Source organism: Eriocheir sinensis, chromosome 34 (assembly GCF_024679095.1).
Source record: "Eriocheir sinensis breed Jianghai 21 chromosome 34, ASM2467909v1, whole genome shotgun sequence".
In the NCBI taxonomy this organism is placed as follows: Eukaryota; Metazoa; Arthropoda; class Malacostraca; order Decapoda; family Varunidae; genus Eriocheir; species Eriocheir sinensis.
In genome coordinates this window covers 5,589,645-5,616,741 of record NC_066542.1, presented here as the reverse complement: position 1 = coordinate 5,616,741, position 27,097 = coordinate 5,589,645, and the positions used below count along the sequence as shown (strand labels likewise).

The 27,097-nt window shown below is 42.6% G+C and overlaps 2 long non-coding RNA genes across 5 annotated transcripts in view; one reads left to right on the top strand and one right to left on the bottom strand.

Annotated features, from left to right (window-relative positions):
- The window catches only part of LOC127006962 (uncharacterized), a 32,346-nt gene that overhangs the window by 2,323 nt on the left and 2,926 nt on the right, over positions 1 to 27,097 (bottom strand). For all 4 annotated transcript variants that reach the window (XR_007759938.1, XR_007759939.1, XR_007759941.1 and 1 more), the window contains exons 3-4: positions 25,381 to 27,067; positions 1 to 25,255 (exon numbers count right to left, since the gene is read on the bottom strand). The exon at positions 1 to 25,255 is cut by the window's left edge. This is a non-coding gene — a long non-coding RNA (uncharacterized LOC127006962). The remainder of the gene's footprint in view (positions 25,256 to 25,380; positions 27,068 to 27,097) is intronic.
- Positions 19,895 to 27,097, top strand: part of LOC127006961 (uncharacterized) — an 18,766-nt gene continuing 11,563 nt past the window's right edge. The window contains exons 1-2 of the long non-coding RNA XR_007759937.1: positions 19,895 to 20,037; positions 20,160 to 27,097. This is a non-coding gene — a long non-coding RNA (uncharacterized LOC127006961). The remainder of the gene's footprint in view (positions 20,038 to 20,159) is intronic.

Genomic DNA, 27,097 nt, shown 5'->3' with positions numbered 1-27,097 from the left:
GGTCACGTGAGCCTACCGACCCACGAGGCTGTCACTCCCACGCCCCTTGACACACGCGGCCCCCCCTTCACTACCCCTCCTGCCGAGCCGCCTCCTCCCCCACTCACTGACATAAGCATAAAAGTAGACCTAAGGAGAGTAGGCTAAGGCACACGGGTGATCGATAAGGTCATTCTAAGACGCCTCGGGCTTTGAAAGGGAAAACTGGAGTGTCATAAGTGGGAAAAAAACATAAAAAAGACAAAAAAAATGAGGATCGCGCTGTACAATATGTGTTCACTCAGAGGGGACGTGATGGTCTCTCAGGGTACCAGGATCCACCAGTACAAGGCCCCGGGGTGGCTCTCAAGGGGCGGCACTTAGGTCACCATCTCCACAACCATCATAACCATAGGCACTCGAAAACAACAACAGCAGCAGCAACGACAACAACACCAATGCATATAACCCCAACTCACATAGCCATGGAAGTACACACACACACACACACACACACATACATCCATACATACACATATCCATACACATATCCATACATACCCCATCCCCCTATAATCCTAGCCTCACGTGGGCGCCGCTGGACCAATACAGAAACAGGCAATACAGTTTTCCAAGCGAGTTTCAGTGTTGTAAGGGTATCCAGGCAGATCAGTGGAGTGTGCAAGGCGAAGCAAGAAGATGTGTAGATATTAAGGGTTCGATGGGGCAACTATACTCTACCCCGCCAAAGGTTCGAACACGTCAGTAAAGGAGTCCTCCCTAACGTGACAGAGGGAGGGGATGGCTACTCTGGTGCTGGTAATCGGTGGGTAGTTGATCGATGGGGGGTTACGCAAAATCTGGCTTCTGGTTGTCAGGTAGGAGGGTAGTAGGCGGGGGCTTCGTTGCTGATGGTTTCTGACCCCAGGCGGAGTAGAGTATGGGCGCCCCTCCACGCCCGATGCACGACTCCTCTCTTATCCGACCAAAGAAGCGAATAAAGGCACATAATAAGACCGTATAGGGAAATATATGAACGGCCTACATCATTCCATATTCCTACTACTACAATAATAACAAAACCAGCAATAACAACAACTACTACTACTACTATTCCTCCTCCTCCTCCTATTACTACTACTACTACTACTACTACCACTATTATTACTACTACTATTACAAGTCACACCATTCCTAACCTAGCCTAACCTAACCTAACTTACCTTCCTTCACTATTCTCAACCAACGAAGAATCCGCAAAAAGAGAGGAGAAAAAATACACACCAATGGAAATATTAAACAAATAAAACCTCACATCCCTTCCCCCTAACCCTCCCCTCCTTCCCCTTCCCTTATTTCACACAACACAAAAACACTCGAGCATCGGCAACATCGGATGAGAGCGCTTACGTGTCCTTCTCTGTGATAGGATCGGGTTTCGTCGTCTATAGCGCGGGGGGCTCGTCTGAATGGGACGCAGTGATCTATAGTCTCTCCGTCCCCGCCTCAGAGCGTCGAGGAGAACTCTTATTATGTATATTTGGAGAGATAACAGCGTCAGATCTCACGGTTCGGGAGGCTGGGGAGAGTCAGATGCCATATTTCTAAGCCTTCCGTCGCCTAAACACACACACACACACACATATATACCTAGTTGACATGGCTTTCGTAGGTGTTGTGGGGCTTTCCAGGGGTAGTTTTTGGCCCCCAGTGGTAGTTTGACCCTTCTTCTGTAGCGTGAACTCTTAAAAACAGTCATAAGAACGGATTTTACCTCATTTTTTGGACTATAGAAAAAATATTCATATGAGTCATGATTTCGTCCCAACAACACTAGCTAACATTTGACATGGCTTTCCTAGGAGTTGTGGGGCTTTCCATGGGTAGCTTTATGACCCAAGTGGTAGTTTGACTCTTCCTCTGTAGCGTGAACTCTAAAAAACACTAATAAGAACGGATTGTACCTCTTGTTTTGGCCTATAGAAAAATTATTATGAGTCGCCACAATACTAACATTTGACATGGCTTTCCTAGAAGTTGTGTAGCTTTCCATGGGTAGCTTCATGACCCTAGTGGTAGTTTGACCCTTCTTCTTTAATATGAGCTCCAAAAAACACTGATGAGAACGCATATTGCCTTTTTTTTTGGCCTTTAAAAATAATTGATGGGGGAGAGTCGGCCGCGTCTCAGACTACGACCTCCTCCGCAGGCCCTTTGCGACATAATTCACTTCAGAGATTTTCCACTTCGGTGTACGGGAAGGCCGCGCGTCTCAAAGGATCGCGGCCTCGCCCCCCACTATACATGTCCTCGCACTGGAAATTTATCGCCTCTCCTCGCCTTATTTTTCGCCCTTTCTCCTCCTCCTCCCTTTTTTTTTATTTGATCTTCGCTTCTTTTCACTTCCCTTTTCCCGTGTTCGCTCCGTTCGGTTGAGTGTCTGGGTGGAGTGGTGTGTGTGTGTGTGTGTGTGTGTGTGTGTGTGTGTGTCGCCACCACCACCACCACAACCTCTCCTCCTCCCCCCCACCCCTTCACCTGCTTGCATTAACTTGTTTTCCTTGTTTTTCTTGTTTACCTCCCTTAGTTTAGCCGTTTCTTAAGACAGCTTTGCCTTTTCCTTCTAAGCTTCATGTTGTAGTTTTTCTTTAAGTCTCTCGTACTTAGCTTTTTTTAACGTCATTTTGTCAGGGATTAAAGAGTGTGTTATTCGCCTCAAGTTCGTCAGGGATTTTAAGACTTCCTTTTTCCACTTTCTTCAGGTTTTGATGACTCAGGAAAGCCTCAGTTCGCTTCCAATGTTTGTATTTTATGTCTTTATCTTTTCTTTCCTTTTTTTTTTAGTTTCCGTGTGCCGCCTCTAATGGTTCTCAACGTTTTCCTTCTCTCACCTTCTAATAGTCAGGCATATTAAGAGTGATAAGTTTTTTCAAGCCCTTTCTCATCTTTTTATTTTCTTTCCCATCCGCGTTGATGTTCCTGCTTTTGTTTTGCTTTCCTCCTATTTGCGCCGTTCTCCTTTCCTTCTTATTTTTGAATTTTCCTTTTTTTCCTCTTTTATGGCTTTCTGTATCCCCCTCCTCCATGCCCTTTCTCATTTTTTTTCTTTCCTATCCGCGTTGACGTTCCTCCTTTTCTATTGCTTTCCTCCTCGTTCCGCCGTTCTCCTTTCCTTCTTATCTTTGAATTTTCCTTTTTTTCCTCTTTTATGGCTTTCTGTATCCCCCTCCTCCGCCGTTAACGTTCATGGTGTCGGTACAGATATGATGAGACACGTCCCCCCCGGCGAGCCCTCCGCGCCCCCCCTCAGACCGAGCAGTGACGGCGGTGTGCACAGTGCCAAGCGTTTCCTTGTCCCGGGGTGAAGTGTGGCGTCATTCGTACTTGTGTTTGTCCTCTGGTGTGGCGTCACGGGTGTGGCTGTCCCGGGGTGTGACGCCATACATGTCTTTCAACCTATCATTCCCACCCCCACCCCCCTCAAAGCCTTACCACGAACAGAACCTCAAAAACTCTACTATCTCACACCCGAAAGACCGCCTCAACTCTTCCTATGCGATTCTGATGAAGCTAACGATGATGTATGTTATAGTAAAAGCCAACGATGTGATAGCAGGCATAACTAAACCTCTAATAACCTCAACGGGACACAAAAGGAGTAAGTCGTAATGATACTAATAACTAGATGATGCATATACCTCGGAACACACACACACACACACGCACACACACATATATACGTTAACACACACACCTACACTCACACGCACACCCAGACACTCGCTTACACTCCCTATTGTTAGTAAACTCTTGCTTGGCGACAACAGCTACCTCAGCGAATTGTGTTGTTTCTCGTTTCCCCCTGACGAGGAGATTCAAATTACTAGTTTTCTTTGATCGGTTACTCGTTCCGTTTGACTTCCACCAGCACACAACAAAACCGCAATAGACCCGCCAGACTCGTTCGCTCGTTACTTCATCACTCCAGCACATCCTCCATAGACTCTTCTCCACGGCGAGGCTCGTGGCTGTGGTGGTGGCGGTGGTGGTGGTAGGGGCAATGGTGGCAGTGTGGTAGGGGAGTTAGGGCAGTAGTAATGGTGGTGGTGGTTGATTTGATGTGATGGAGAGGATAGTGTGGTGGTTAGGCAATGGTAGTGGTGGTGATGATGGTGGTGGTGGTGGTGGTGGTGGTGTCGAAAAGATCACGAAGCAAACAGTGGTGGTTGGTGATGACGATGTGGTGGTAGTGGTGATGGTAGTGTGGTGATGATGATGATGGTGGTGATGTGGTTAAGATCAAGGTAGTGGTGATGACAGTATTAGTGGTGACGATGGTGATGATGGTAGTGAGAATGGTGAAGAAAGGAGCCAAAAGGAGAAGGAAGAAAGGAGCAGTGGATGAAGGAGGAGGAGAAGGAAGACAAAGGAGTTAGAAGAAGAAGGAGGAAGAAAAAAAAAGGAACAGAAGAAGAAAGAGAAGGCGAAGGAGGACAAAGAATTTAGAAGTAGGAAGCAAGGAAGGAACAGTAGAGGAAGGAGGAGGAGGAAGACAAAGGAGTTAGAAGAAGAAGGAGGAAGAAGAAAGGAACAGTAGAAGAAGAAAAGAGTAGGAGAAGGCGGACAAAGAATCTAGAGGTAGGAAGAAAGGAAGGAACCATGGAAGAAGAGGTAGGAGGAAGAAGAAGAAGACAAAGGAGTTAGGAGATAGAAGATGAAAGAGTGGAAGAAGAGGAGGAGGAAGAGGGAGACAGAGGAGTTAGGAGATAGAAGATGGAAGAGTGGAAGAAGAGGAGGAAAACAAAGAGCAGAACATCCAGTCCACACCACCCCTTCTGCCCCCTCCACCCCCACCACCGCCCCCCCACGCAGTCCCCGCCGTAAGAAGCAATCAGTCAACAAACTCGAACAAAAAAAACTATATAAAGCACCGGTCCAGTGTAATTTGATGTCCGTTTTGGAATATCGTCAATACTTGTCCGTTCCGCGCGGGCCATCGTGTGTAGTTGCGTGGTGCGAACAGCCGCCACCTCGCACCCCGAAACCGACCCCGGCAGCGCTTCCCTTGAGTCCCCCTTTGAAGATGCTGTACTGCCCCGTTTTCTCTTGGCCCGTTTTTCGCTCCTATATTCCCCCTACAAGAGCCTCCAGTGAGTCAGTTGGTCGCTTGGGTCTTCATCTCCTTTTTCTCTCCTCTCCTTTCCCCCTGCATAATCACTCTCCCTTCTTTCCTCCTTTCTTTCCTTCCTATTCCAGTCAGTTTCTCTCCCTTTTTCCTCCTTTTCTCCTTATGCGAGTTTGTTTCCTCTTAGTCAGTCAGTATCGAGGCCTTCATCTTTCTCTCTCCTTTCCCTCCTTTCCTTGTCCATTTCCATTATCTTCCCTGCTTTCCTTCTTTCCTTCTCTCATTCTACGCCTTCATCTCCTTCCTTTCTCCTTTCCCTAAGCATCACCAAAACCTTTCCTTCCCCCTCCTTTTCCTCCCGAAGTCTCATCTCCTTTCCCTTCCCTTTGCAACCTTCTCCTCCGCCTCCTCTTCCTCCCGCGGTGCCGGCGTCGAGGGGGCTGCGAGGCGGGCGGCTGTGTATGTTTAGGACGCTTTGTGGTGTACAGTCATAGATGATTACAAATAGGTCATAGCGGCGCGTGACACTAACCCTTGGCACTGTTGGCACACACCCCCACAAACAGCGTCTTTCAGGTCGTGTTCGGTACAAAATACAAGTCAGGAGAGAGTACAGACGCGGCGGCAGGCGTTAATCTTATCACACAGACTTAACTTACACTTCACTCACCACCCTCTTCTTCCTCCTCCTTCCCCATCCATCCCCACTCCTTTTGGGTCAAGGGATAAGGCCGTCTGATTGGTCCACGCTCGTTCAGTCATTCGTTATTCAGGTACAAAGGAACGACACTGGAGTTGCGTCAAGCGTGCTGCCTCTAGGTCAGGGCGCGGCGGTCAGCCTCTGTACACACGTGATATATGCACCAACACCTCATTGTGCACGCGGCGGGGCGGCCTCGCGCACATCTTTCCTGACGCCCCGCCGCCGGGAAATAGATAGCTGAATAAAGTGATTCAAAGTAAATATAAATAGTTAAGGATACACGTTCGTTTTAACTGTTCAGGAGACTCATACTTACTACTACTACTACTACTACTACTACTACTACTACTACTATTACTATTACTACTACTATTTCATCAGGTCGACATCAATCTGCTTTTCATCCTATTGTACATGTGATAATAATAATAATAATAATAATAATAATAATAATAATAATAATAATAATAATAATAATAATAATAATAATAATAATAATACCCAGGGACCCAAGCGAGGCGGCGGCACCCCAGGACGAGCCCCCGCGGACTTGTTATACGTCCTTCATTATAATATTTACGACGCTTCTGACCTCATCCGCTGAGTGAGAGTCGCGGCCCATCACACGCGTCCACCTCGACCCTTCCTTCCCCTCCGTTCCAAGATCCTCCCTCCTTCAGTAGTGCCGAGTCTAGCTTCCTCTCACCAACCCTTTATTTTTTGCCCCTCTTTCCTTTCCTGTCCATCCCCCAACGTTTCCCTTCCCTTCCAAGATCCTCCTTCCTTCACTAGTGCCGGGTATGTCCTCCTCTCCCTTATCTTTCCTTTCCTTTGTCCCCTCCTTCGAAGACACTATATTTTTGTCCTCCCCTTCTCGTGCGGTTCTCTCCCTCTCCTTTGGGTATCAGTGTGTGTTATTAACCTCAATTTCGCTCATTTCCTTCCCTCCTTGTGAGTCTGTGTTTTTTCTCTCTTTCCTTACACGCGCGAGCTAGCATCCCCCCCTTCCCTCCCTTCCTCCGTCTCCTCCTCTTACTATTTGTGTTGACCCTCCGAGTTATCTCATTTCTTCTTTCCTACTTTCTCCTCCTCCTTCTTTCCTTCTCTGTGTCGTCCCTGCCCTAGCTACCACTTCCTTTCCTTCTTCTCCTCCTCCTCCTCCTCTTCGTGACGTCCGTGGCCTCACAGCTGGTCGGCCTTTCACTCAACACATGTCTGGTCCAAGAAAAGTGTGTCACGTGGTCGTTTCTCATTCAAGTCCAAACAACCTTCTCTCACACACAAACACATCCACACACACACACACGTAATGCACCTGGCCAGCCTGCATCCACCTGCACACACATACACACACACGCACACACGTCACTCCCCTCCCACACATACCCCAGTCACGTGTTCCCTTGAGTCAGGTGTTCCCAAGGCTTGTTCATAGATGGGTTCCACTCCTACCATGTTCCACCGTCTTTCTCTATCCTTTTCCACCTCCTCCTCCTCCTGCTGTCTTCCACTTCCTCCTACCCTATTAAACCTCTTCCTACTCTCTTGCAGCTCCTCCTAATCTTCCACCTCCTCCTTTTACCCTCTTCCACATTCTCCCATACCCTTTTCCACCTCCTAGTCTCTTGCATCTCACTCCTATTCTCTTCCACCTCCTCCTCCTCCTCCTCCTCCTCCACCCCTCTTCCACCCCCGATACCCCAATGTTACCAGGGCTGTGTCTCTCACCTCCCGCGGGGCCGCCCTGTTTGTCGTCCTCCGGGGTCGTATCTGTGATCAAATGGTGCCGATAAGCGGGGTGGGGCGCGGCGCGGCTGCCTCCAGTACACAGATATGCTGGTGCCTTACGGAGCTCAGATTCCACGCAGCAAAACCATGATCTTCGAAGGTGCTCAGGAAGACTTCGGAACCCTGTCGATTTTAGGCTTTTTTTTTGGCTTTTTGTTTGTCAGTGTGTTGGTGTGCTCGTCCTCCACCTGCCCGATGTCCTAATCCACCGGTTACCTGGGGGCTTGATCTCTCCAGGCCTCTCCTTGGTCAGTGGGATTCCCGTACGCCCTCTCTTCTTGCCCCCCTGTCCGCCAGTCCTCCCTCCTTCAGTCGGTCAGTGCCGTTCTCGCGTGATCTCTCCCATGGTCTCCCACTGGCTCGTGAGATGTTGCTAGATCTCTAAAAGTCTCCCAGTTGTTTAGTGATAGCGTTAATGATCTCTTTCTTTCCCCGCCCCTCCGTATTGGTCGCTAACACACACGCAGGTAGCCGGGGTCTTCCTGATAGCCTTCGCCGCCACTCCACGTGATAAAGAGGACAACAAACGATAACAAAGAAAAAAAATACAAAAAAAATAAAGCATAGACGTTTGCATCTTCCGGTCGTCGCTGAAGCCCCGCCCCACAAATAAAAACCACAACAACTTCATCTACAACAACAACTATTACTATTATTACAACGTCAACCAACCACAGCAACAACAGTATGTGCTACACTAAGCAAATGATGATGTATTCCTATTGTGATGGCAGATGATTACTAACTATCGTGGAACCAGATTGGGGGGACCGTTTTGGGTACCGCGTTTTGCCATACAGTCTCAACATCTGTCTCTCCCTCTCATATATTAGCTAAAGGTTACATATCAGTTATCAGGACACCTCTTCTCACGTAATTGACTGCTCTTTCGGCCACCTCTTCAGATTCTTTACAGGAGCAGCGAATAGCGGGCTTTTTATATCGTTTCCTTTTTGTGTGTGCCCTTGTGCTGTCTCCTTTGCGGTAAAAAAAAATATATGAGAGGGGGAAATGAATGTTGGGAGGATATGACCCGCGGGAGCCAACGTGTAAATGGTCTCGGCAATCTGGGTCCACGATTACTAACTCTTAAAGAAGCGTGTAGGTATAGCCGAGGGGGGAGGCGAGTCGGCGGCAGCGGTGATACTGAGAGAAGGTGCCCTACAGCTTTAAGTGTGAATGACTCTAACTGCCCTGACGCCCCCTATCTCGAGTTCCGTGCGTGCGTGAGAGACCAACCAACACACAAACACACACAGGAGTTGCCTCACACCCCGCTATGAGATGCGCAGAAAGAGTGAACGGCCCGGGGCATGTGCCAAAGACGAAGGGAGAAAAGAGTTCGTGAAAAAAACAAAAGGCAGTGAAAATAAGGGATGGGAAACTATGAAAAACGTATCTAAGGGGACCAAAGTATCTTGTAGCTAGAGTCACCTATTTCTTCCATCGTTACAGCTGCGAGAAGCGATAACATGTGATATAGAGGATGAGTGAGGTGAGTTCTCCGGGCCGGGTCATGTCGCCGCTCATAACGAGGGTTGGTAACTCTCCCCACTTCGCGTCCTTCAGGGAACACTTCAGGGTAGACTCATGCATTTGCGTTTTCCAAAGTTTTTTGTCCTTCACGCTTCCTTTTGTATTTTGTTTTTGCGTATATTTTTCTGCAATTTCGCTTGTGTCTTTCTTCTTTTGTTTTGAGTTACCTGCAGGACGTGAACAATCTTAAGCACTGTGTTATTATAAATTTAGTGTTTTGAGAAAGAGGGAGGGCAAAATATGTGTAAGTGTATGATATATATAAACAAAAAATCTGATCCAAAAAAAAAGTACATAAGCATAGGCTGTGTTAGCCATTATGAATTATGAAGAATCTTTCAACGCCAGAGCTGTGACTATGAGAAAATGAATAACTTTATACATACACACACACACACACACACACACACACACACACACACACACACACACACACACACACACACACACACACACACACACACACACGTACACAACAATCTACTCTCGTTCGTAAATCACTCAGGAAAGGAAACCGAGACAGGGAGAAGAAAAAAAAAGGAAGAAAAGAAAAATAGCTATTCATGAAAGGGTAAAGTTGTAGTTGAGAGAGAAAAAAAGAAAAAAATAATAGACGACAGGAAAAGTTTGCACGGGAAAAGATGAAGTAAATAAGGCGGTACACGGGAAAGATGTAAAAAAAAAAAATAGTTTACTCGTGAAAATGGAGAAAGAGGAAAATACAGAATGGACTAGAATTTACGACTATGGAAAACACTAATCAACTTTCTTTTCTTTTTTTTTTTTTACAGCAGAAGAGACAGTTTAAGGGCGTAAAAAAAAATAATGAAAAAAAAGCCCGCTGGAAAAAAAAAAAACCGCTTCTTTTTATATCTTCCACCTTCTCCTCCTCCACCTTCATCACCATCAACACCAACACCATCCTCCCCCTCTTCTTCCTCCTCCTCCTCCTTCTGCACATTTCCCTTTTACCAGAGTTCTTAATAAAAACGTCAGCGCGTAGTTCTGTGGAGTCGTGACGCTTGACTTTTAAAACACAAATCTTTCTTTTTTTTTGTGTGTGCGTGTGTGTGTGTGTGTGTGCGTGCGTCGGGATGAATCTGCCACTTAACTTTCCGCATTAAACTGAGAATCATGACCTTTGTGAATTACGACCTTACTTAAGCAACGTTCTCTGCATGCTTAGTAGTCATCTCTCTCTGTCTCTCACTCACACACACACACACACACACACACACGTAGCCGGGCCAAAGAAAAGCGCAGCCCCCAAAGATAAGGACAGGCCAAAGAGAAAGCGCTTTGCCACGCCTTCCCTCGCGGCAAAGAAATAGATCCGTCCTGTAGTCTCATGCTCTCTGCCCCCTCGTCCTCACTTGTTCCCCTTTTCCCCCCTCCGTGTTGTAGTTTCTCCCTCTTCTATACATGTCTTTATCATATCTTGCCTTCACTTCACAACTCAAGTTAATCTTTTCCTCCTCCGCGCACTTTTTCCTTCCTCTTCTGCACACTTATCTACCCCAGTGTTACAAGATTACCACTACCCAACCTCTTTACCTACCCAACTTCCTCTCTACCATCTCTTCACCCTTCCTTCCTACCGTCCAGTCTCCTTACAACTCGCCACTCCCACCACCACAGCGATAGAGGTTACCAACACCCTTTAAAATAGTGCCCCCTAGGAAAGGTATATAACACACCCCTCGCCACTGGTAGAAGCCGAGATAGGACCTAAAATAAAAAAAAACACTATTAGCTATGACATAAAACGCGTATATTTACACATCCCCGTAGAGAAAGAGCTCCCATAGATGTAGAGTTGCCAAAGATAGAGCGCCACAGAGACCACACGAGACAAAGACACCGTACAGAGAGGATCAGATACCCTCTACAAGCCCACTACGAGACACTGAAAAGGATCCAATTCCCTATATAGACATCCAGTCCCATAGTGATAGTCCCCATATGTAGACAAAGACACACCACGCACAAAGGACTTGATACCTTATAGAAGCCCACCATCTGACACTATAAGAGATCCAATCCTATATAGACACCCAGTCCCATAGTGATAGTTTCCATAAGTAGAGGAACACCCTATTGGAAACCACAAGACACAGCGCCACAGAGGTCACAGAAGAGAGAAGGACACCATACACAGAAGTTCTAACACCTTATACCTAGTACTGAAAGAGATCGAATCGTATATACACACCCAATCCCATAGTGTAGTCCCCCATATGTAGAAAAGCTGCTTCTCGAAAAAACCTCAAATGTAGACAGAATATAGAAACAAAACCTCGCAGACAAGAGATAGCCAGCCAACCTTTAGACCATACAAGACCTCCCTAGCAAATGAACTCCGACCTGAAGACCTCAAACGATATAGAATTCCACAAAACAGACCCTGGTAGAGGACAAGCCGTGTAGACCAAACCAAAAGCACCCGAGTATTCTTAGACCCATGTTATCAAGCTCTTTGGAACCTTGGTACACGTCAATTTGAGAAGGCTCTTGTAGAAGTTGCCGGGGTTGCCATGGGGGTGGTTTCTGGACCCTGGTGGTAGCTTGATAAGACCTCTGCGCCATGAACGGGGGAAACACTCATGGCAACCCGATGTATCTTCTCTGTGACCTTAATAAATGATCGTAACAAGAGTCTGAAGCGTTTGATGATATGAGTCTATGTTCGAAGGTGACTTACGGTATGCAGGTAACCAGTATTGAATCATCCCTCGTATTATAGAATCAGAGACAGACACAGATAGAATGAACGCCGCGAGAATCACACTGGAAATTACCCAAACAACCAACCCCCAAAAAGTATTCAGTATGACCTCAGGAGAAAATGTTGTCAGAACCTCAATATCCTTCCCGTTTTCTTTTTTTCAACCCAGGCGTTTTTGTCCTCCTCCTCCTCCTCCTCCTTTTCTTTTTTCCTCTTTCTGCAATCAATTTGACCTTTTTCTTCCTTTTTTTATTATTTTCTTTCCTTATTTGTTTTCAGTAGTACAAATCTCCCTTCCTCCATTTTCCTTCTTTGTGTTTTCCTTCTTTTCCTCTTTATTCACCCTCTCCTACCCACTCTTCATTTCTCTGTGTCTTCCTATCTCTATTCTTTCTCCTTATTTCCTCATTTTCCTTCTTTATTTTTCCTTTCCCTCCCTTTAGACACTTCTCCCTTTCTCCCTCTCTTCTTTCTCATAACTCCGTACCTCCTTTCCTATATTGCATCTCTAATTTCTCCCTTCCTCTCCCTCCCTCCCTTATTTTCAGTAGTACGTATCATTACTTTCCTTCTTTAGTTCTCCCTTCACCTCACAGGCTCTTCACCTCCCTCTACCTCCCTTTCTCCCTCCTTCTATCCTTTCTCATTACTCTGCATCTCCCTCTCCAGCATCCCTTATATCTCCCTCCCTCCCGCCTCTCCGTCATTATTACAGCCACCGCCGCCTCAGCCTCACTTCCCGACCCCTGCCCGCTGGAGCATACACGCATCTATTAAGCCTCCAGCCTCGGGGATCAAATCATAAATTACATCTCCATTCAGGGTTCCTATAATACCAACACCCCGCAACCTCCTCCGCCTCGTTCCTCCTCCCTCGACCCCTTCGCTCACATCCAAGCTCCGCCGTCAACGAAGGGAATCGAAAGCCTTGTGTTGCATCCTCACTCACTCTTCCAACGTTCCCATCTCTCCCCTTCCATTCCAACCCAACTAAGTGAAGCAAAGGACTTATAGAATCTAACCCCCCCTTCCTCCTCGACCCCTTCGCCCACATCCAAGCTCCGCCGTCAAGCAAGGGAATTTAAACCCCTGTGTTGCATCCTTACTCAATCTTCCACCTCTCTCATCCATCCCTTCCATTCCAACCCAACTAAGTGTACCAAAGGACTTATAAAATCTCCCCTTCCCCCCCACACACACACACACAACTAAGGGAATCGGAAGGCTTGTTATTCCTTACCATTCCACCCTTTCCATATCTCTTCCCCTCCACCCTCACCGAAGTAAACCAAAGCACTATAACCTCCCTGACCCAACCCCCTTCCACCCTTCCGAACCTCCCTCCCTGCCAACCAAAGGAATCGAAAACCTCATTCTTCCCCCCGGTCCATCTCCCTTCCCTTCCACCTCTCTAGATTCTCCCTTACGCCCTTACCCAACTTAACCAAAGGACTAGAACCTCCCTTACTTCCCTTCACCTCCCTCCTTCCCTCAAGCATAATAAGTCAATAGAAAACAAAACAAACAAAAACAATAGATATGTAGGCTAGGTAACACAACGTCCATGACAAGAGAAGTATTTCCTGGTTATTATGATTATCCTTCATTTCTCCTCCTCCTCCTCCTCCTCTTCCTCCTCCTCCTCCAAAGATTAACCCAAAGATGACTAATTCCTACGTCTTAGTCTGACCTATCCAACACACAGACATCAGATTATGGCAATGTTACACGCGAGACTCGACCCATCACGCAGAGAAATAAATAAAAGGAAAAAAATATCTATACAGTACTTATTAGGAGTAGATAAATTATGTAATGTTGACGATGAGACGAAGTAACGGACCAGTGTTTAGTAGTGAGTGATTTCGGATAACCAAAGATATTGACATACACACACATACACTCTCTCTCTCTATCTATCTATCTATCTATATCTGTCTTTACCTATCCAAAAAAATAATTCTTTAGATACTGATATACACACATACACACACACACACACACACACACACACACACACATACACTCTCTCTCTCTATCTATCTATCTATCTATTTTTATCCGTCTTTACCTATCCAAAAAATTAATTCTTTAGACAAAAAATATAAACATAGCGAAGAACTTCAACAGAATCTCTTTAATTCATATCTCCCTCTCCCTCTCCCTCTCTCTCTCTCTCTCTCTCTCTCTCTCTCTCTCTCTCTCTCTCTGCGCCAAATTAAGACACTTTTTCCGCTCTAACTTTCCTCCGCAGTGTTGCCAATTGTCCTCGAGTTGCCTCACTTTCTGCGACCAATTTTTTAGCAAACAATTAGGCTCGTAACGCCTCTCTTACACGCCTCACTGACACTGGGGGGGAGAGAGAGAGAGAGAGAGAGAGAGAGAGAGAGAGAGAGAGAGAGAGAGAGAGAGAGAGAATAACACACCATTCTTTTTCCTTATTTTCTTTCTTCGTTATAAAGTGTCCAACTTCACAGAATGATCACGCGCACTGGTAGCCGAAAACACAAAGAAAACGGACTTAACTCACACCCACTTCCCATTTTCTCCGCGCACTCGCAACAGATAACAAAGAAAACGGTTTAAACTCACCCTCTTCCCATTTTCTACACGCACTCGCAACAGATAACAAAAAAAACGGACTATACTTATCCACTTCCCATTTTCCTCAGCACTCGTAAACGACAACTCAAAGAAAACGGACTAAACTCACATTTTCCCATTTTCTACACGCACTGACATCTGAAAACAAAGAAAACGCACAAAACGCATAACCTTTTCTCATTTTCCACGCACTCGCAACAAAAAAGCACAAAGAAAACGGACTTAACAACGCACGACTTCCATTTTCTCCAGCTCCCATTTTTTTTCGTTTTCTCACTCCCATTTTTTCTTCCCAATGGCGCAGAAATAAGAAGAGTCGCTTTACTAATCTTCGTGACCATTTCTCGTGTCTATCTACAGCTTCTCCCTTCACTTCCTGAGTCCATCCAGTTCATTCAAATGCAGGAACTTTCGTAAGCTGTATAATTTGGGTGCTTCGTAATAACAACACAGTGGTAATCATTCTTTCCTATTTCCTCTCCCTTTTAGCTCCTTTCCGTTTCTGGTTTATCTATTTCTTACCCTTCCTTTCCCTTCCCTTCCCTTTCCCTTACCCTTCAGTCCCCTTCTATACCTTATCGCTTACCCAAACCTTCCATCCCTTCCCTTCCGTTCCCCTCATCCCCTAGTCTTACTCCCTTCCTACTTTCTCCCTTCCCTTCCTTGCCCTTCCTACTTTCTACATTCCCTTCCTCCCTCACCCATCAGTCCCCTTCCCTTCCCTTCCACTATCTCGTCAGTTCCCCTCATCTTCCTACTTCCTCCATTCCCTTCCATTCAGTTCCCAACATTCCTACTCCTTCCTTCCTTTCTTATCCCTTTGCTTAATATATTTTCCTTCCTTCCTTATTTTCCTCCCACGCAAAATTGTCGCATGCAATGACATACACAAGCACAAATAAATAGATGGACAAATGCACAGCTGTACTCACCCAAATGCTGCATATTCTCCACACATCGACTCCAAGGACACGCACTCACCTTTCTGAAACAAAGAAAGAAAAGGACATTGAGTAAAATTAAAAAAAAAAAAGTGAAGGAAATGTTGGTGTGTGAAGACGTGATGTTGATGATGATGACGATGATGAAAGAAGTTTGTACAGTATAAAAGAAAAAAATCGGAGTAGCTTTTTTTTCTCTATTTTTCAGTTTCGACAAAACAAGAAATTGACTTAAAAAAAATATTAGGAGGGAAATAGTCGTGTAACACCTTTTTATATATTTTTTTTATTTTATACATCGTGAGATCAAAATCAGTAAGATGCATTCGTAGACAAAACAAAGGAACCGTACTGGAGAAAGAGGAGGAGGAGGAGGAGGAGGAGAAAGAGGAGGAGGAAGAAGAGGAGAAAGAGGAGGAGGAGCAGGAGGAGGAGGAGGAGGAGAAAGAAAAGAAGGAGGTGTAATTCTCTATTTTTCTTCACTCTCAAAAAAAAAAAAAAAATCAGCGTTCCAGTGATACACAAACTCAATAAATTTAAAGGAGAAAAACAGGTTATGCCACAAAGACAATTTCAACAATATATTTTTCTCGACAGGAGTTGGAAAGAAAAAAAATAACAGCAGACTTGTTCTATGATTTCTGACACTGATGAACGGACGTGAGGAGGCTGGTTAGGAAGACAAGGATAGACTTTATTGTTTTTATATACATTTTTTTTTCTTTTCCAATGGCGAGAGGATATGGGGACGATCACTTGAGTTGAAGGGGAACGAAGACCAAAAAAAAGTATCGAAAAAAGTTTATATGTGTGAAAATCAACGTTCGGGGATGAAACAAAGGAAGGATGGGAGATGAGAGTAAAACAAGGATATAGGAAGACATTAATACATATGAAAGAAAGTACTGGAACATCAACTTCAGCGGATGAAACAAAACACGTATGAGAAAGATAAGAAGAGAAAAACTAAGAAATTCGGACACAGAAACAAGATAAGAAAGAATTTAAAGCTCAACAAAGGAAGGATGAGAAACCAACTAACTAGCTAACTAACTAAAGGGGAAAAGATGGTTAAGAACAAAGTAATTCGGAAACAGAAAGAAGCTAAGTTAGGGAGTACTTATTAGTAAACCAACAACATTAACGGAAGAACAAAGTGCGGGGACAAGAAGGGTTCACGGGGAGGGAAAGAAAGAACCAAGTCTGGGGTGGGCGGGGCGAAGAGCGGCGCGGCGGCGGGCGGGGACGTGGGCGTGGGAACAAGAGAAAGAGGTGGGGGTCGGGGGGGTAAGTTTTTCGGGGTCTTTCCTAACAGCCGCCGCCGCCCGGTCGTGATGTAACACCGCCGCTCCTCGTGTCTTCCTCGCCGCCCCCCTCTGTATGCCCGCGGCCCTGGTCCTCCTCCTCCTGCTGGCGCTGTTATTATTGTTGTTGTTCCTCCTCGCGGCGGGGTGGGTTGTCCCGTGAGCTTAGGTAGAGGCGGGGGGAGGCGGCGGTCCTCGGATGGTGGGTGATGGGTGTGAGCGCCGGTACAAAGGCGTGAAAGGAACACAGCAAAGGAGGAGGACGAGACGCCTGTGAGGAGGGCGGGGCGCTAGACACTGGTATTGGCACTAAGCGAGGAGGCTGTCAGAGCACCATACCACCTGGCTGCACAACGGGCGTGAGGATCCGGGCGGGCGTGACCTCCCCCATGACGTCGGGGTTAGGAGGTCTTGCCCGCTGCCGCCCTCTCGTCCGCGGCCACAAGGTTCCTCTTTATGTAACGGCCGGGTTTGGGGAAGGAAATTTCGATTGGAGTTCATTGGAGTTCATCAGGAGAAAAACAGCGTGCGAGCCCCGTCACTCTCCGCCAGCCAACGACCCTCCTTGGGCTCATCATAGGGAGTCAATGGGGCTTGTGGCCGCCTATGGAAGGAGCAGAGTCTCAGTGGCTGCCGACGACACAGGCCAAACCGACCGTGGCCAGAGGCAGTCCCGGGAAATTGCCGGAGAAAATTACACCAGGACCGAAAAACCCGCCGAGAAAGAAGCGATCACTGTTAAGTACCGCGTGAGGCTCCTGGGGGGTGGTTACTGACTCTGGGAGGGGAGGGAGGGAAGGTGAAGACTGGAGACGGCGGTGGAGCTTGTGGGAGTCTGGAACTGGGTAACTCACTGGTGCTCATCCACATACCATGACTAACAACAACAACATCGAGAACGGAAGAACCAGTGAGCGTGAACGTGCCAGAAGGAAAGAAAAACAGAAGCAAATCAAAACGGTGCCGATAAAACCCCCAAAAATCTTTAATTGTAGTGACGGACACGATTCACGGCGGCGCACACTTGACACCCAAAGAAAGAAAATGGAAACAAGTCAAAAAACGGTACCAACAGAACACAAAATCATATCATAGCGACCCGATGGACATCACATACGGCGGCGGGCACCTCAACACCCTCCCCGCCGCCCTCACACTCGGTACACTCGGACAAGGCGGGTGTAGCAGCCTCCTCCTCTGCCGCCACCTCGATCTCATTAGGTGCTCTCCTACGGCAGGTAATTCAGCCACAGCGGGCGAGGCGGCGAGGCACAAAGAATCGCGGTCAGACTTAAGTTAGAAAGTTTAGTGATAAGTAATCCCTTCTCCCCTCCCCCCTCGCTCTCTTCCTCTCCCTCTCTCGCTATGATCAGGGTTTAGGGCTTGTTAATTCGTTATCCCTTCCTCTTAACTCAGATTATCGCCCTTCTTCCTCCTCCTCCTCCTCCTCCTTCTCCTAGTCCTCCTCCTCATCTGTAATTCTGGCTTTCTCTCTGTTATCGGGGTAGGCAGATGTGACTTCGTAGGTGTAAAGAAAGGTAGGCAGTTGTGTAGGCAGAGACGCAGACAGGTAGAACGTATATGTAGACGGTGAACAGGTAGAGAGAGAGGGAGAAAGGGAGAGAAAGAGAGACAAAAAGACACATAGACCAAGAGATAAATGTAGACAGAGAAACAATTATATCTAGCAGTAAGTGGCAAGTTATTAAGCATTTTAAAAGGAAGAAAACAGGTTAGCAGTACGACTAATTTTAAAGGGACTCTACACTATACGGTGAATGTAAATAATTATATAGTAGAATGTTTTAAGTGCGCGTACTAGTGATTCATTCCGGGGTAGAGTTACTGAGGAGTGGAGGAAGAGGATCTGGCTGCTACACCCAATACGAGTTGTTATAAGAAGGGAAATAAGAGAGATTGAGAGTACATCATATTCAAGTAGTTTTAAGAATGGAAAATAAGAGGAGAGATTGAGAGTACATCATATTCAAGTAGTTTTAAGAATGGAAATTAAGAGGAGAGATTGAAAGTACATTATATTCTAGTAGTTTTAAGAATGGAAAAAGGAGAAGAAAGAGTACATCATATTTTAGTTGTTTTAAGAAGGGAAAATAAGAGGAGTGATTGAGAGTACACCATATTCTAGTAGTTTTAAGAATGGAAAATATAGAGGAGAGATTGAAAGTACATCACATTTTAGTAGTTTTAAGAAGGGAAAAGAGAAGATAAAGAGTACATCATATACATAGTAGTTTTAAGAATGGAAAAACTTACAAAAGGACAGAGAAAAAGTACAATCATATACCAGCAGTTTTAAGAATGGAAAAACTTACGAAAGGACAGAGAAAGAGTACAATCATATACTAGCAGTTTTAAGAATGGAAAAACTTACAAAAGGACAGAGAAAGAGTACAATCATATACTAGCAGTTTTAAGAATGGAAAAACTTACGAAAGGACAGAGAAAGAGTACAATCATATACTAGCAGTTTTAAGAATGGAAAAACTTACAAAAGGACAGAGAAAAAGTACAATCATATACTAGCAGTTTTAAGAATGGAAAAACTTACGAAAGGACAGAGAAAGAGTACAATCATATACCAGCAGTTTTAAGAATGGAAAAACTTACGAAAGGACAGAGAAAGAGTACAATCATATACTAGCAATTTTAAGAATGGAAAATACGCAGAGGAGAGAGAAAGTTTAAAGTTCAAGACATTGCCACCACAACAAGAAGAAAAACTATACATTCCCCAAAAGAAGTTCACAAATAGTAATGACTTAGAACGCAAAAAAAAAAGACGAAGAACTTGATGCATCGTAAAAACTGGTTGATGAATAATAAGCTTTAAAAGTGTGAACACATGAAAACAGAAATAAAGTCACAAGGAAAATGAAAAAAAAAAAGACTGAATAGCTGGATGAGTGCAATGACAGAGTGTGATTTTGAAGTCTGAAAGGTGAGAAATAAAAATAAAAATGAAAAAAAAAACACATCAGAGAAAGTAATATGAAGGTAGAGACAGTTCCATCAATAGGTTATCATTCTTGAAAAAAAACACCACAAAATATTTAGTTAAGAATGCTAAATAGCGCCGGACAAAGGATCGAATCTAAACACCAGGCTGATTAGTAGCGTTAGAATCTGTTTGTAGTTTTAGCGACGAAAACAAAACAAAAACAAGAGAACACGAGAGAGAGTTATGCGAAACTGAACACATTTCCACCATTAGCTTTACGAATTAAAATAAGACTCACAAAAAAATATATAAACTAAGAATGTGAGACAGTACAGAGGATATATACGAATAGATGTGATTGATCGATTGTAAAGTTCTGTAAGTAAACATAAAAAAAGAAATGGTAGTAAAAGAAATTGAGCACATACATTAAACTTAAATATATAAAACAGTACAGAGGATAAATACAAATAGAAATGACAGACCGATTGTAAGGTTCTGTAAGTAAATAAATGAAAAATGGAAGTTAAAGAAATTGCTTAAGCTTAAGTATGTAAAACAGTAGAAGAGGAAAGGAAGAATGGAAAGGACAGGTCGATTGTAAACTTATAAAACGAATAGAAAATAAAAATGGCAGTAAAAGAAATTCAACAAATACCCAAAGCTTATAAGTATGTGCAGCAGAAGAGGAGGATTGAACGAGTGGAAATACCAGGTCAATTTTTGAGTCCTGAAAACGAATAGAAAAATAAAAATGGGAGTAAAAGAAATTGAACAAATACCCAAAGTTTATAAGTAGGTAAAGCAGAAGAGGAGGATTGAACGAGTGGAAATAACAGGTCAATTTTTAAGTTCTGAAAACGAATAGAAAAATAAAAATGGAAGTAAAAGAAATTGAACAAATACCCAAAGTTTATAAGTAGGTAAAGCAGAAGAGGAGGATTGAACGAGTGGAAATAACAGGTCAATTTTTAAGTTCTGAAAATGAATAGAAAAAAGGATTAAAGTAAAAGAAATTAAACAAATCCAGTAAGTTTAAGTATGTACAGCAGAAGAGGAGGATTGAATGAGTGGAAATAACAGGTCGAATTTTAAAGTTCTGAAAATGAAGAGAAAAAATAAAATAGATGGAAATAAAACAAATAGAAGGAAATAAACTCAAGATAACCCAAACAACAGACTTACATTCCTTCAAAAAAACAAATTAATCAACTTCAGAGCGAAAATACAAACAAACGTCCAAATGAATGGATAAAACATCATCCTTAACCAATCAAAAGAAGAAGATAATTAGAAAAATAATAAGTACTACAATGATCTTTCTTTCGGCCACCTCTTTTAATTCTTTTTTGGGAGCAGCGAGTAGCGGGCTTTTTTTATTATTGTTTTTTTTGTGTGCCCTTGAGCTGCCTCCTTTGTTGTAAAAAAAAAATGAATGGAAAGTGGAAAAATTATCTACGGACAAAATAATGACAGGTTAATTATGCCCTACACCACCTGGGCACAACACTAAACATTTGGAGTCAGGAAGAAGCAGGTGATGGTGGTGGTGGTGGTGGTGGTGGTGATGGTGGTGATGGTGGTGGTGACCTCTTCCTAGACCAATGAGTGTGGCGTGTATGTCCTCCTGACCCGCTAATAGCAACGACAACAACAACAAAACAAAAACACCCATCATTATGTTAAGTTAGGCCTAGGAACACGTACAATACCTGGCAGCTTCTTAACAACAACAACAACAACAACAACAACAACAACAACAACAACACCCATTATCATGTTAAGTTAGGCCTAGGAACCCGTACAATACCTGCTAGCTTAATGACTAACAACAACTATAACATAACATCCACCATCGTGTTTGAGATAGGCCTAGAAACTTGTATTATACCTGTTAGCTTATTTCTCCCTCGTTATAACTATTCGTGTATACCCTGTCTGCATTTGACTAAGTGTAGGATTCGTGAAGTTGATTAAGGATCTGTATATAGGCATTTGTTGGTTCTAAATAAGTTTGGTAAGCTGTAGGAACTCGTATGATACCTGTTAGCTTCTTTTTTTCTTTCTATCTATTTGTGTATATTATCTTTTTGCTCATAGATAGGTTTAAAATTTCAAGAGTTTATTAAGAATGTGTATAAAGGTATTTCCACCAATATCTTCTAAGTTTGGTAAGCTGTAGGAACTCGAATTATACCTGTTAGCTTGTTTTTCATTCTATCAATCAGCTTAATTCCTCTTTTTGCTCATAGATAGGTTTAAATTTTAAGTTTATTAAGAATGTGTATAAACGTATTTCAATCAATATCTTCTAAGTTTGGTAAGCTGTAGGAACTCGAATTATACCTGTTAGTTTGTTTTTCATTCTATCAATCAGCTTAATTCCTCTTTTTGCTCATAGATAGGTTTAAAATTTAAGTTTATTAAGAATGTGTATGAACGTATTTCAATCAATATCTTCTAAGTTTGGTAAGCTGTAGGAACTCGAATTATACCTGCTAGCTTTTTCTCATTCTCTCTATCAGTTTAATTCCTCTTTTTGCTCATAGATAAGTTTAATATTTCAAGAGTTTATTTTAGAGATGAGTATAAATCAATTTCTTCATTATTTTTGTGTTTGGTAAGCTGTAGGAACTCGTATTATACCTGTTAGATTTTTTCTCATTCTATCAATCAGTTTAATTCCTCTTTTTGCTCATAGATAGGTTTAAAATTTGAGTTTATTAAGAATGTGTATAAGGTATTTCTTCATTATTTTTGTGTTTGGTAAGCTGTAGGAACTCGAATTATACCTGTTAGATTTTTTCTCATTCAATCTATCAGTTTAATTCCTCTTTTTGCTCATAGATAGGTTTAAAATTTGAGTTTATTAAGAATGTGTATAAGGTATTTCTTCATTAGTTTTGAGTTTGGTAAGCTGTAGGAACTCGTACGATATCGGTTAGCGTTTTTCTCATTTTCTCTATCAGTTTAATTCCTCTTTTTGCTCATAGATAGGTTTAAAATTTCAAGAGTTTATGTTAAGGATGTGTATTAAATCAATTTCTTCATTATTTTTGTGTTTGGTAAGCTGTAGGAACTCGTACGATACCAGTTAGCTTTTTCTCATTTTATCAATCAGTTTAATTCCTCTTTTTGCTCATAGATAGGTTTAAAATTTCAAGAGTTTATTAGGAATGTGTATAAAGTTACTTCCCTCGTTATTTTTGTGGTTGGTAAAGTGTAGGAACTCGTATTATGCCTGTTAGCTTGTTTTTAATTTTCTCTATCAGTTTAATTCCTCTTTTTGCTCATAGCTAGGTTTAAAATTTCAAGAGTTTGTTAAAAATGTGTATAAAGTTACTTCCATCGTTATATTTGTGGTTGGTAAAGTGTAGGTACTTAGATCATACCTGTTAGCCTGATTCTTTATCTAATTGTGCATATTTTTATTTTATTTCGTAGAGGAGTGTAAGGCTTGTGGAAGGGATTAAGGGGGTGTGTTCTAAGTTCTCTCTGATTGTTAAGGTTCAGGCACTCGAATTATACATGACATCTTGCTTTTCCCATCTAACTGTGTATATTCTTTCTCTTGTATTCCTTAGTGTAGGGTTTATGGAACTGATTAAGGATGTTTGTGTAGGTATATCTTGGTTTTCTCTATGTTTGGTAAGGTGTAAACACTCGTATGATACCTGTTGGCTTATTTCTCCTTCAGTCTATCAGTGTAAATTCTTTCCCTCGTATTCCTCAGTGTAGGGTTTATGGAGCTGATTAAGGATGTGTTTAAGGGTATGTATTTGTTTTCTTCCTCTTTGGTAAGGTTTAGGCACTCGTATGATACCTGTTGGCTTATTTCTCCTTCAGTCTATCAGTGTAAATTCTTTCCCTCGTATTCCTCAGTGTAGGGTTGATGGATATGATTAAGGATGTGTGTGTAGGTATATCTTGGTTTTCTTTGTTTGGTAAGGCTTAGGCACTCGAATGATACCTGTTGGCTTATTTCTCCTTCAATCTATCATCCTTTCTCTCGTATTCCTCAGTGTAGGGTTTAAGGAGCTGATTAAGAATGTGTGTAAGGGTATGTATTTGTTTTCCCCATGTTTGGTAAGGTGTAGACACTCGTATGATACCTGTTCCCTTATTTCTCCTTCATTCTATCTGTGTAAATCCTTTCTCTCGTATCCTAAGTACTCGGTTAATGGAAATGATTAAGGAATGGTATAAGATTCTTCCCTTTTTTGTGTAAGAACGTGTATCATACCAGTAGTTCGTTTCACTTATCTATCAGTGTATACGTTTTCGCGCACAAGTCCGAGTGTAGCGTTTAACGAAGTGATTAAGGTTTGGTATAGTTAAGATTCTTCCTTTTTGTGTGTGTATGTAGGGACCCGAATTCCGCCCGGTAGCTTGTTTCTTGTTCCATCAGTACGTGTATATTGTTTCGCGTATGTCTGAATCTAGTGTTTATGCTGTTGGTTAAGGATTTGTATATAGGTTCGTCTTTGTTCGTTGTTTTGTTTTCTCTCTGGTAGGCTAAGAAGTGGTAGGAGCTAAGTCTTGAGTGGGCAGCGAGGAAGCAATGTTCATGTTTGTGTTTGCGATAACGACGACTTTTACGACAACAGCAAATCTAGAACGTGAGAAAATGTTTAGTTTGCGAAAAGACGAAGTGGAAGGAAGCGCGATTTGTAATTCATATATATCTTAGAGAGAGTACATACTTTAATTTCCCGACTAGCAGGAAATTAGGTAAATCGTTTTGAGGTTTAGAATGTCGCAAAAGAGGATATTTGGGATAATCGAACAACCATCGTACTCGTGTCAGGAAACATTATTTAGTACATTAACTTGAAAGAAGTAAAAGTCATTGAAAAGTTTGGACAAGAGAAAGACAATAAAAAAATGAAAAAAAATGCGTTGGAAAGGTTTAAACTGACAAAGAGATTAAGATGCCGTTCAAAAATCGTAGAAAATTACTTGCAATTTATATATACGTTGATTTTTAGAGGAGAATTTTAAACATATCATTCATAACACAAAATCGATTACGCAGCCACTTGGAAAAACCGCTTAAAACATATAATAACAGATCCAAGTTATAAAAAGGACTGAGATATATTGAATTAGTAAAAGAAACGAAACACCGAGGAAAAAAGGAGAGATTAATGAGCAAACAAATTAAGACAGATTAAAACTTGTCTCCCAAAACTCGAGCATAAAGAAATAGTTAGTCTTTACGTGTCATTTCTAATGTGTGATGTATATAAAAAAATTACCTTGATTCTCCAGTGAGCATAAAAAAGTGTACATATATTTAGCTTGTGATAGAAAAAAATGTTGTACAAATGAATGAATGAAACCGGTTATCCAGCACGTGACGGTAAAAATAGATTAAAATGCAGACAAAAGTGAAGTAAATGAAAATGTTAAACTAAACTGCACACGAATGTCAAAGAACGCATAGGTTAAGACTAGTGTTAAAAACTTCGATATAAGGAGATTCGTTACTTATACAGAGAAAGATAAAGTGAATGTAAGAGTTTTGAGAATCTGAAACTAAAATGAGGAAGAATGACATTGAACGAATAGATTAAGATTAGTGTAAAAACCTTCGACATAAGGAAATTCGTTACTTATACAGAGAAATATAAAGTGAATGTAAAAGTTTTGAGAATGTGAAACTAAAGTGCAGAAGAAGGACATTGAACGAATAGATTAAGATTAGTGTAAAAACTTCGATATAAGGAAATTCATTACTTATACAGAGAAATATAAAGTGAATGTAAGAGTTTTGAGAATGTGAAACTAAAATGAGGAAGAATGACATTGAACGAATAGATTAAGATTAGTGTAAAAACCTTCGACATAAGGAAATTCGTTACTTATACAGAGAAATATAAAATGAATGTAAGTTGAACGAATAGGTTAAAATTAGTGAAAAACCTTCGATATAAGAAAATTAATTACGTTAGAGTGAATGTGTGATGTGGATATTCGTAACTGGGGGAGAGAGAGAGAGAGAGAGAGAGAGAGAGAGAGAGAGAGAGAGAGAGAGAGAGAGAGAGAGAGAGAGAGAGAGAGAGAGAGAGAGAGAGTGTGTTTAGTCTTAGCAGAGCATTCCCTCAGCCTACACATGCACACACATTTACGCACATGTGTCTGCGTATACCTACACACACACATGCATGCGTACACATAGATACATAAGATATTGATAAGTATACTGCATCACACACACACACACACACACACACACACACACACACACACACACACACACACACACACACACACACGAATAGTTTAAGTTCCCTTCAATACAACGAAACTGACGAAGACTTAAAAATATAGGCCTACAGGTGAGAGGCCTAAGGGGAGAGGGGGCGACACACACACACACCCACACCCACACCCACACACACACACACACACACACACACACACGCACATACCGCCCCCCAAATCCTTGCATGGTCCCACAACAGCTTCCTTACAATCGTACTTTACAATTATTATTACTATTATCATTATCATTATTATTATTATTACATTTATTTCTCTGTTAGCAAGTAGTTAAGAAGAAGCTTTAGCCTGTATAGAGTTACGATCGTATACCTTTTGCCCTTGATCATTTGCACAGCTTTATTCTTTTTTTTGTTGTTGTTTGTTTTGTTTTAGTGAATAATTTCGTATAAGCTTAATTTGCTAGGTTAGTGAAGTGGATCTTGTTTTAGTTTTTATTCCTCGCTTTTGCTCACAGTAGTTTTATTTGAGTGCTTGCGTGTGTGTGTGTGTGTGTGTGTGTGTGTGTGTGTGTGTGTACTTATTATGTAACTTCTATTAAGCTTTAGCGATTAATTAACTTGAGTGATGAGAGAAGAAAAGGAGGAGGAGGAGGAATAGAGAGAGAGGGAGGAAAGTAGGAAGGAAGGAAGAGAGAGAAAGAAGCCTCGGATGAGTGGTTAACGATCTAAAAATGTGCTGTACAACATATGTGATAACTACCACCACCACCACAACAACAACCACAACAACAGCCATGGTACAACTTAGGGTTACGGAAACAGGTTGGTGTGTGCAGGTCAGGTGTGCAGTGACAGGTAAACAAACACAGGTAGAGGTAGAAAGGACTTACATACCAAATCGGGACACGCTCGGCAATTTGTACGCGGTATTCCTGACTTAGTGCGCATAACAAGATAAAGAAAAACTGCCCTGGAAAACGAAGATGAGGTATTTAGAAGTGAAAAGTTGTCGATGTAACGTTTGGTAATCAGTTGATCTCTTTGTTGACCTTTCTTTTGGACATTCTTCTAAACTCATTTTTTATAGCGGGAGTGATTAGCGTTTTTTTCTCTTTATTTTTTGCCCTTAAGATGCTTCCTTTAATGTAATATCTCGACAATCGTTCACTTTCAAACCTCGATCATTTTATAGCGGCAGTGATTAGC